Source organism: Apostichopus japonicus, chromosome 12 (assembly GCF_037975245.1).
Source record: "Apostichopus japonicus isolate 1M-3 chromosome 12, ASM3797524v1, whole genome shotgun sequence".
Taxonomy (NCBI): domain Eukaryota; kingdom Metazoa; phylum Echinodermata; class Holothuroidea; order Aspidochirotida; family Stichopodidae; genus Apostichopus; species Apostichopus japonicus.
Window position 1 is genome coordinate 29,859,747 of NC_092572.1, and position 12,392 is coordinate 29,872,138.

General features: G+C 37.3%; 2 long non-coding RNA genes across 6 annotated transcripts in view; one reads left to right on the forward strand and one right to left on the reverse strand.

Annotated features, from left to right (window-relative positions):
* Nucleotides 1–12,392, reverse strand: part of LOC139978013 (uncharacterized) — a 42,688-nt gene that overhangs the window by 29,102 nt on the left and 1,194 nt on the right. The window lies entirely within an intron of this gene.
* LOC139978010 (uncharacterized) overlaps nt 1–12,392 on the forward strand; it is a 168,801-nt gene that overhangs the window by 8,267 nt on the left and 148,142 nt on the right. The window contains exon 4 of the long non-coding RNA XR_011796865.1: nt 71–227. This is a non-coding gene — a long non-coding RNA (uncharacterized lncRNA). The remainder of the gene's footprint in view (nt 1–70; nt 228–12,392) is intronic.

Genomic DNA, 12,392 nt, shown 5'->3' on the forward strand with positions numbered 1-12,392 from the left:
TGTACTACCATAAAGGTTCGCGTAGACATTTTCAAATTTGAAAAAAAAACGTTCCTTCATTGTATTGCAGTCGCCGGCCGGTACTTCCTATCAGTTAAATACAACGTCGTTTCACAAGAAAGGCATTCGTTAATTAGCAGAATATAAGCAGGGCCTCGTTTTCGTAACTAAGAGAAACTGCCATAGAAATGGAGGATTGACGTTCTTTGCCTTCACCAAGTACAAAGGTATGTTTATTTTTTTGAGTTCTCAACAACACTGTATTTCGTAGGCGGCTTCGTTATACTTAAGTGACCAAACTTAAATACATTAAAAATTCTACGCAATAAGCTAAATAACTACCAAAGCTTTGTGTTATTGACGGCAATGTTCCAGAAGCACCGGGTGTTATATAGACGGTGCCTTCGATATAACAGGGTACAGTCGTTAATGATACAGCACTTTACTCACTTTTTTTTTGCATTTTGCATTTTGCATTAATAGAAATATTTACCCAAATTTTTTCAGTTTTCGGTATAATTCTCGGGTTGAACTGAAAGCAGTTTTTCTATTGCAGTTCAAATTTGATGGATATGCCATGCCCTCAGTAATGTCTGATTCATGAAAAGCTGATACAACTCTTCCAGATAATAAGGCCAAAATGCACCTCCCAGACACCCTCTGTCCATAAACAACCCCCCCCCCCACCCTCACCCCACACACCCATGAGGCAAGTTGTTCACTAATGAAAACAGGATTGTTCGACACAAGGTTGCTACATGTGATCTTATATTATAGCCTGTGTTTCTTTCTATGTTACACTATAGAAGTGGGACATGAAATGTGCCCGGGTGTTTGGTAAAGTCCGTTACTAAATTTAATAAGAGTTCACCGTCCTTTGTAGGTAATTTCGTTTGGAAATATTTGAACTATTGAATATTTTTATTTCAATATTTTACATCTTTATCTCATTTGTCGGGTTGGACGCGGTGAAAGGGCGGCAAAAGTACACGTAGGTATGGAGGTGGTATACACCGGTGCAGCTGTGGTCGAGTGGGTCAATGCAGTGGCATTTGAAGCAATTAGGCATAGCAATCGGGAGGTTCCAGGTTTGATACCCGGCCGGGTCATAGTAAGGTGGGGTTTTCATCCAAGAGCAATCTTCGGTTTTCCCCATCTAAAACGACTCTTTAAATTGGAAATATTCTAAAATTTGACTTAAAATATTGAGCTGGAAGCGTGAAAGTTGTAATCTTTAAGCCTTTGCGGGCTTCTCCCACAATATTTTTATTATTATTATTATTATTATTAAGTTATGAAATATAATTTTAGTAACAGTCATGAATTTTAGGGTATTACATTTTAATTGTGATGTTTTTATTGGTTATTGTGGTGTTTTAATTGGTTACTGTGGTGTTTTAATTGGTGATGTGCTTACAAACCTTAATTGTATTTGCTCACTAAACATGTCAAGTTGAAATAAAGCTTAATAAAAAATAATAAAAGAAAAAAATCATTAGACTTTACTGGAAACTGATTCTGTTTTAGACTTCTTCGTTACCGTTATATGTAGTTGGTCGCCATACAAACACACGTGAAATGATTCTTTGAGTACATTTTCCGATTGGGTATTAGTGGGGAGCAGGTGGTGGGGCGTGTATCTCTATTCCTCATAAGTTAATGACATATTTCCAAGCTGAACATTGACGCCAAACTCGATGTTAATAACATGTAAATAACAACAACTGTTTGAGTACAAGCTGTATGCTGAAAATCTTCAAAATGTATAACGTACTTAATGAAAAATAGTCTTGGTGTGCAAAACTTTCATACGTTGTACATGTGAGCTTGAAGTAACCTACCTTGCGTGTTACTTTAAGGAGCAGGGCGTAGTGGTATGGTTGTTGTTGCTGATATTGCTGCTGTTGCTGTTGCTCTTGTTATTGTTGTTACTGTTGTTATATATAAATATATATATATATATACAAACATAATATATATATATACATGTATATAACATATATATATATATATATAAATATATATGTGTGTGTGTTATATAAATGTATATAATGGAAGTAAGGCACCAACAGCAAATCATTTGCAAAAGGTAACGTAACCCTGCTTTATGTTGTCTACTTTTTCAGGGTTCTTTTCTTATTAGAGAAAAACTCCTGTTTTTTTTTCTTTCAAATTTGAATGGCTTTATATAGGCCTATCAATTGAACCTTCTACGATGAACACATACTTTTGCAAACGGTTATAGAATTTACAGAATCTATTCTGATATAATAATGTCTACCTTCTGTGTGTTTGTTAGGGCGTTTCTCTGATGGGAAGCTTAGTCGAGCGTTCAGTCCTATCTTAGCATTTTATTTGACGCTTTGATACTTGAGATTACCATAACATGAAGGGAAGCACAACACGTTAGTTTAGTATCCTTTCAGGTAACTTACAAAATTAAAAAAAAAAAAACTTGTCGAAGTGCTAACTGATCTTTACTTAACAAGGAAACCGTCCTTCGAAATTTCGACACACTAAATTATTTCTAAGAAAAAAAAAACTTGTGATTCAAGAACATTATTCCAGTCGCTCAAAGTAAATAGCCGACTTAAGTCGTTACCAGCCGGGTTAACCAGAGGTATCGGTATAGATGCCCCAGAATTGCGGGCATTTATTTCAGTCAATTTAGTGTCCCTCTGCCCATTTATCATACATAAGCGCTGTAGGATTTGACTGTACATAGTTTCAAAGTGCCTGAAGGATCATATACCTGCAGGAGTGATCTTAGAGAGAATTGCAATATTGTTTTTAAATTGCAACGAGTCTATAAGAAATATATCTCCCTTATGTTGTTACCGGTAATTTTGTAAAAGCCGTGTTAAATTCACACATAACTGAATGCCCGCCAATTTAACCAAAGGTTGTTTCTTTAATAGTTAGTTATCCCGTGTAGTACACAAAATTTAATGCCCAAACAATTTACTGTAATATTTTCTATATTTGAAATATTTCATTTTTCTGTGAGTATTTGATGAATTTTCGTAAAAATCGTAAAAATGGATACTCGCTTAAATAAATTATTGATCATCTCCAAATTAAATGGAAAAACAATTTTTTTTTTACAAGATCGGAAGGGTCAGTAGGAGGATATAGCTATTTACCTTACTCACGGGAAGCTAAGGGAAGGTCAGTACGAGGATAACAATAAGCCAACTAATAATTGATGTAATATATCTAATTACGGATTATTACGAAGTCATCTACACTATGAAGCATTATCATAACACGTATGCATAAAATAACGGTTATACAGCGTAGATTAAGAGAGGGGTTAGGATACGTTTGGGGAAAGGGCATCAGTTTTGGATTTGTTTACGTCTGTGTAGAGAGTAAAGGTCTGTTGATGCTTCCTAGGCCTAACAGTTGTCAGAATTCCTGCTAAACTATTTACGTGTACATGTGAATGTGTCTCTCTGTATGAGCGGGATCCAAATATTCGTGGCTAAAGAAGTTAATGTACCTGCATGTCATGATATTGCTGGTATTTCACATACAAATAGAAATCGATAGGTTGTCACAGTAAACTAAAGAAACTACCCAGGAACATGCCCTCATACGTTAGAACAGTACTCTATTAGAAACAATAGGTCATTAATAGTAATATTACCAAACATGTCGAAGACAAAAGCAAAACATTAATTAGGGCGAATCAGAACTTAACGTCAGATTACAATCCCTGTTGGAACTAAAGTTCAGAAGAAATGGATCAAGCCTGAATTAGGGCAAATCCCTGTCTGGATTAACCCATTCGTAGGCCCTTGAACAATAAAACAACATAGGCCATCGTGCATCGAGGTAAACAATTAGCAGTAGCGGCTCCATGATTTCTCATAGGGGCCCAGTGATAAGTATGTGTGGAAACCGAAGTTACTAATGGCATAACGATACGTATGAAAACATTCGTAAAATGACGTAACGAATGCCCGCACGCAAAACGTACTTGTCTACTATATACCTTGTCTTGAGAATAAGGAAAGTTATATTTCCCTGCTTAGATAATGAGAAATAAAACCCTTCATGTTGATCTGTGAACTGAAGCATAATCTGGACGTCAAAGGTAATTTCGCGAACTGTTCTTGCAGCTGCTTTTATAGTAATGTAGTCGTCGTGGTTAAAATGTAAAATTGTGACCAACTTTTCTACTGTAAGCTTTATAATAAACATGAATTAATGCAGTCAAAGGAAGAAAGATCAATTTAGTATTTTTTTTTGGTAGCAATGTCATGATTTGTTGGTTCAATTTACTGTAATTATTATAATAAAATTTAACGCATGCACGAATTCATGCAAAGTTATGTTGCTTAGTAACGGTTCTGTAACTATGGCGGTTTACAGTGACAAATCACGTAGCTGAAGGAGAGAACTAAATCAACAGCAAAATCAGAGGGATCCCTGATACATGAGTCATTACTGCTAACATTTAAAGGAACATTTGTTCTCGAACTGGGCGCATTGACCCCTCAACAGCAAAAATACCAACATGAACTCAAATAATCTTGCAACGAATGTTATGTAAATGACTTTTGGACCTATCACGTCATAGATATTTATAGACTGCCGTTTCAGACAGACAACTAACTGATATCGTATTTTGAATTGTTTTAAATTGTTTTAAAACAATGGTCATGTTTTAAATGCAACGAGCTGGTTGTATTCCGGTATCATAATAGTTAAATACATCTATAGAGAAAACCCCGATATTTTTAAAACCAAAATGACAACACAACTCCACAGTTCGTGTTTAGTTCGTGTCAAAATTAAAGCACAAACAACTGCCTTTAATCGATCAGACCACTTTCTCTTTGAGTCCTTCTGTTCAATCGACTTTGATATAAGGTAGTTTCAATGACATATTAATAAGTGAGACTGATCAGATATAACTTGCAAGTATATTACTGTCATAGCCATAGTCTAATAAAATTTGATGAGTACATACATCACTTACATTAATGTAGACAATGCCGGGATCGTTGAGTACATACATCACTTACATTAATGTAGACAATACCGGGATCGTTGAGTACATACATCACTTACATTAATGTAGACAATGCCGGGATCGTTGAGTACATACATCACTTACATTAATGTAGACAATACCGGGATCGTTGGGTACATACATCACTGACATTAATGTAGACAATGCCGGGATCGTTGAGTACATACATCACTTACATTAATGTAGACAATGCCGGGATCGTTGAGTACATACATCACTTACATTAATGTAGACAATGCCGGGATCGTTGAGTACATACATCACTGACATTAATGTAGACAATGCCGGGATCGTTGAGTACATACATCACTGACATTAATGTAGACAATGCCGGGATCGTTGAGTACATACATCACTGACATTAATGTAGACAATGCCGGGATCGATGGGTACTTACATCACTGACATTAATGTAGACAATGCCGGGATCGATGGGTACTTACATCACTGACATTAATGTAGACAATGCCGGGATCGTTGAGTACAAACATCACTGACATTAATGTATACAATACCGGGATCGTTGAGTACAAACATCACTTACATTAATGTAGGCAATGCCGGGATGGTTGAGTGCATATAACCTGCAACTATATAACTGGACCAGAAGCAGATTCAGAGGTATGGTGGTGTACAGTCCTCCCCCTTTTTAGCGCCACGCAAAGCAATAAAAGCTTGTAGACTTAACTCTAGCCCTAAATAATATCCTATTTATATGTCTCATAATTTTCCGTCTAACATTTCGACTTTTTAATACTTGGGGAAAGGCGGGGGTGGGGGTGAGTGATGGAACCACAGAATTCCTTATAACGTATGAGTCGACAGGAACGACCCCAGAGCGATACGTCACCACCTCTTTAAAATCCTGAATCCGTCTGGGCTGTAGACAATGTCTATATATAGAGTATACTATTTGTTGATTACATAACTGGCTTTGTAGCTGTAATACTGTCTACAGTATGTACAATGCAAACTATTTGCTGAGAACATACATCGCAGAATAAAAATATCTATGCAGACTATTTGTCGATTGCATATTACTGGCTTGAAGCTATATGTTACACACAGTATCCATAGTACAGAATATCGTTTCAGCATTCAGTGGCACTCTCATTTTTTCTTTCTGTTAAGTTTGGAGGAAGTGTGGATTGCTTTATTTTGGGTTACAAACAAGGGCGTAGGAACCGGGGGGGCTGGGGGGGGGGGGGCGCTATCCCCCCAGTGAAAAATATGGGGGGGGGGGCGGAAGTATCATTCCGCCCCCCGCTCCGCAAGTCAGAAAACCCCTTTTTCATTTCCAAATGAGAAAAAAATCTCATTTGGAGCACCAAATTGCATTTAAGGCCAGGTGAAAATGCAAAATTCTTTACAAAATGGAGAGAGTTGAAGTGTGCTATATTGCACCAAATTGCATCTGAGGCCACCTGGAAATGCAAAAAAATTCCAAAGGGGAGGGGGACACCCCCTCCCCTTAGACCCCTCCCCCAGACCGGCCATCAGTCTTCAGCCCCCCCACTCAAAAGTACCTTCCTACGCCACTGGTTACAAATAAGAAAACTTAGACGGAGGCAGAAATGAGACCAAACATATATGATTACCGGCAGTTTAAATAGCGCCGATATAACAATAAATTCATAAGTTTACGGAGGAAGTTGCTCATTTTCTGATCATGAATAGGATAACCCTCTATATGGTTTCGTTTGTGAATCATATTCAAAAAGGTATACGTTTCCATAAGATCTTAGAAACCCAAACTCTCACGAGTGATCATGGTAAGCCTGTAAACTGCGTTCTTCTGGACTAGATTATTCATTGTGCTGGTCAGTGGCAGTGGCGGAGTGTCCATACAGTCAGGGGGCGGATGCCCACCCCCCTGACGGACTCAAATGGACTGCTGGCGCCCTTTTCAGCTTTTTACCACTTTTTACTCATTCGCGATTATTGACTTTTTTATTGCGCTCTCATCTACCTATTGATATTTGTCACATTATCTGCAAATTAGCAAGGCCCGGAAAGGGTCATTTCCGGCGATCTAGGGAGTATCTTTACTCAAAAAATTTCGGTACGCTCCGCGCCAACCTGTGGTGGCGCTCCACTTAGATAGTGTCGAAAGCGCCCCTACAGACTATTCTCGCCCCCCCCCCTGACCAATACCCCTAGCTCCGCCACTGGTCAGTGGAATGAAGCATAAACCACAACAGTACAGGTATCATTGGCAAGCGGGTAATGAAATGTTCAAGAGACCTCCATAAATATCTGAACATAAACTAACTTATTAATCCATGTGATGGCAGTGTCCTACCCCCCCCCCACCACCCCTCCTCTCCCAACCAACCATTTCTCCTCTTCTTCATCCCGCCCTTATAAAAAGATCACTAAGGTAAAGTTTGTGTCTACTTCGAACTGTTGGGGGGGGGGGCTGGGGGATCAACGTTATATAGAATCCGACCAAAAGCCACCAGGCACTCGAAGACAAGTAGGTAATGTTTGCCGTTGCAAATGTAAGTTTCAGCTATAGTTTTATTTCTTTTGTTTTAGTCGTTTTTTCTTTTCTTTTCTTCCTTTTTGAAAGATTATTTTGCCTTTATAATCGGAATGTGTGTAAAACGCCAGCCATTCGTTTTTTTTTTTTAAATTTACTTCGCTGTCACGAATTTAGGTTTAACAACAAAAATTATCGGCCACACCTTTCTGTCGCATCGTTGCCAAAAAGAAATTAAAACTAAATAGCGCCGCTTACATGGGCTGTAAACCACACCGGTTCTCATTTTGGATGGCACACACTGATGAAGGTTTTATTATTACCGTTCTTTGTATTTTGAAATGTCTGCAAACGCTTCACACAGTTTGTTTACTGTGTTGTAAATCAATCTTAAGGCTTTTCCATATGTTTTATGCATCTGAGGTAATTTACTTAGAACGCAGATAGAGATAAAGTAACGGAATTTAACAGGTTTCTTCACTAAAGTAGTCAATGTAAATTTAGCACAAGGGCTTATTAAGGTAGGCCTATGGTAACTATTGCTTTGCGACAAGGCCATTAAACAGAAAAATCAGTGCATACGGCATTTTAGTACCGTTGTCATTGTGTGGAGAAGGCAGCCATTCAAATATATATATATATATACATATGAACATATATATATTTTGGAATATAATTACTTCGCAACATTCTACATTGATTAAGTTTTGTACCGGCTGGGATCCTCAGAATTATCACAAGACATCGAGAAAGACCGAACGAAATAACTATGTGACTCAATGGGGTAAATTTACAACAACAAAATGCCAGAATATTAACAAATTGAACAGTCGGTCCTCATACTGTTGCCCCCTATATTTTCTACTTCTTCACCCAGTATCAATTATCTCGCCACGTCACTAGAATTCTCAACTACTTCAAAGATGGATGCTATAACCTTGTTTCACCTTTGCCATCAACAAAGCATTCTATAGCAGTTGCTTAATCAGAATTTGAAACCCTTAGGCTTTCAATGGAGACAAAGTCAACTCGAACAAAATGTCGGCCAGATAAAGGGAACGTCGTCTCTGCCAGGCTTAAGACGACGAAATTAAAATCACGAAAAATAAACTTTGACATTAACAAAAACATACAAAGAAGGGTAAAAGTTAACCAGGTGAACATGGTCGTGAAATTCACATTGGAATCCTTTCCGTTTTTTCTTCCTTTCTAGGTTAATATTGTCAGAGGCAATCATTCCAAACCGTATATGGATGCTTAAAATGCTTTGAAAAATATGGTTGTTATAGAAGCATTGAAGCATTTTACCTCTAGGGCACACGTCGATTTTTGAACTACTAAAGTTAACAAAAGAGCATGTTTATAACTGCTGCAGACCATTTTCATAATCCTCACGGCGAAAGCCTTAAAACAGTATTTTTCGTTTATGCCTTTACGTGACAGCAATTTAAGTAGAAACATACAAGGAATTGCTTTATACACTATAAATATTATTATAGCTATTTTGAGATCAAAGTCCGCTACTTATTCGAGTTATGAACGATTTCATAATTATGACAAATATTTTGCACTGATTTAATACCGATTAAAAACGCAACAAATCTTCACAATTATTTGAAATAATGAAAATTGTACCATTTAAGTTATTAGCTGGAATGTGTAATGGGAATGTTACATTGAACAAGTCGTCTCCGTAACACAAAATGCTAAATTAAAGCAGTTGGCGTTAACTTAATGCATTTATATATTAAATGAATAATGCACTAAAATGATCAACCGAGTCATAATAGAGTTTGTAGTCTGTATTGGTGTAATTATATATTTGAATTGCAAAAACGTATGAGTGGATTAGTCATTGTCGAGACCGTCCCTGAACAATTAGTAATGCGTTTGACCTCGAACCATATTCGGATAGCACAAAATATTAAAATAGTATGATCTTTGCAAATACTTGACGATAGTATAGACGATTGACTGATGCAACTGTTGAGTAGATCCCCGCTGATCCATTAGAAACATAAAGCATCGAAAACCTAAGCTAGACACCGAATCAGTAATCGCATATATTCTACACAATAAGTGTAATAGACTATAAGAGGGGACCGACGTACCAATGAACAGAAGTGACGTTCAGCATATCCCTATAGATCCACAAACAACTAAACTAATTACAGACCTAAGTTAGAGACAGGAATCGCACAAGAAATACAGGAAAACAAAACAGAAAAGCATCACCAACAGCTTTGATACTGAGCAACGTATGGATTGAGTAAGAATAGTGTATCGAGGTAATGCGTTCGTGATGTGTGATTCTATAGACAAATTCATAGAAACAACCAGCTTACCAAACTCCCCATTCCTCTGGGAGTTATTAAGGGTTAAATTACGGAATAACCGTTGGTGAATCACTATGGATCCATTGCAGTAGAAAACATCATTCTCGGGTCATATATTAAGAACTATAACTGCTACCAATATTTATAGCTTATTTGATCCATAAAGGTGACAGATATTAAATTACCTATTGTAAACCATCTGCTAGAGAATGGGACACCAATATTTCCATAATGATGTTGGTAAGATAGTATTGGGCGACAAATACAGCTCAATTTGGCCCACAGCCATTCCAATGGGAGATAAAAGGGGGAAATATCAATGTTTCTGAAACTCAAAAGAAGAATGCTGGTTTTAGTCACAAACGACTGCATTGTTTTTTTTTTTCGTGCAAGTACATCCTATGCATGACTTGTATGCTGTCGTGTTGCATTCCATATTCAAGTTACATTATAAGTATACCCCAGATAACTGGCACCACTGGCACAGCAAGCCTAATCAGAATGTGTGCCTTTCGCGGTCGTGCAGATGTTAATCAACAACGAATAAACAAGATGTTATTCCAATTAAAACTGTTTTGTAACGAATCATGTGCGGTGCAATGCAGTACATGAATGATAATTTGACATATATATAAATGCAAGAAAGTCTAACGTCCAAACTCTACTTCAAGTATCTCGATAGACATATACATTGCAAAGGTACATGACTTCCTAACATACATTGTTTCTCTGCACACTACCAATAGCTACCCGGATTTGTTTTGTTTTTTTATAAAGGTATCGTAACCATGCATTTAAATAGAACATCCCCATCATACACCACATAATAATCAAATGACGTTTTTCATTCCGACTCCTGTTTAATCAAACATTTTCATTATATCAACAAACCATCTTATTTTTATACTTATTAAATGCTTCATACTTAATAGCAAATTGAAAAAATGCCTATTTTGCCCCGAAAGCATAGTTGTAGGTTGTGGTTGACTTCTATTGATTGCGCAACAAGGTAGGGATTCCACAATCTCTGAAAGGTCGAAGTGTAATTACATACGTTACCTCTTGCCCTAATCTTCCCTATCAAACACATAATCTGATGAAGAGTGCGAACTAAATCCCAAGAGTTATAGCGACTGATCCGTGTAGATCATTGACATTGTATATACAGACAATGGAGATGTGAGCTAGATATCAATAACTTAAAGGTATATTCTGTTGGCAAACAATGTTAAACTTATATTGCAGGGGAAAATATTCCCTAACTCAAGATATGGTTGATTGAATGCAGCTATTTCTGACTGTCTCAGCCTTCGACTATTTTACCAAATTGTATCACAGTAGGTAGCATGTGATGTCATAGGTAGCCTCTGATAGCATAGGCAGCCTGTGATGTCATTTGGGCAAACGCCCCTCTAAACCTTCCTGTTGATTCATCCTTGTAACCTGTAACATTGGGGAAAGTTCGCTCAGCTGCCAATGTTTTCTGTATTTATATCAAAATGAATCAGTTTTGTAAAAATATTATTTTTGCCTCCGTGAACAAAGATTCAAACATTCGAAAGAAAACAAAGACGTTGTTAACTGAAGTGCCCTCGTGGCATCATTCATTCAGTGGTCGCCAGATGAATTAACAAACTATCACAGCATTTGAATAATACATATTTTCGCGTTGCCACGAGGATGAGGTTTTAGACTTGAAATGCAGACATTTCTCAGCAATTTTGCTAAGGAATCAACTTCAGCCACTAAAAATTCCTTTTAAAAATATCAAACATAGTAGCGATGCTCGATGTGTGTGGATCCTTAAAAATTCATTTAAAAGAGACCAAAACGTTGTACATAAATTAGAGCAACCCACCCATTAAGATGATTTAACCAGGGGATACCAGATTGCTAGGGTATACCAGAGTGCTAGGGGATACCAGAGTGCTAGGGATACCAGAGTGCCAGGGGATACCAGAGTACTAAGGATACCAGAGTGCTAGGGGATACCAGAGTTCTAGGGGATACCAGAGTACTAGGGGATACAAGAGTACTAGGGGATACAGGAGGGCTAGGGATACCAGAGTGCTTGGGGATACCAGATTACTAGGGGTTAATAATGGGAGACTAAATTAATCGACTTATCCCAAGTCGAACAGCTTTAACAACCACTGTTTTCTTCATCCTCTTCCCTGACGACCTCATTCTGATATGCCCTGTTGTGTATGTGTGTTTATGTGCGTACGTGCGTTTCTTACTGTAAATTCCTATTCTCTGTAGCTTAAACTATAAAACGAAGATTTTTGTTATTTTCTTCCTGCATTGAGACGAAACAACATATTCCATATCATTTATTGGATATAAATAGAAACCCTATGAAAGCCATAAAACCCTAACATCTAAATTACTTTAATAAATTTCGCGATTGAGACTCATGGTATAGTCAAGTGAGCAGTTCATGACTGTGCCAAATAATTTTTCGAATCTCCGGCAAAGTGATATACAAGTGTCAGTTGGGTGCATTTAAATAAGCAAATAACCTTGTTTATTA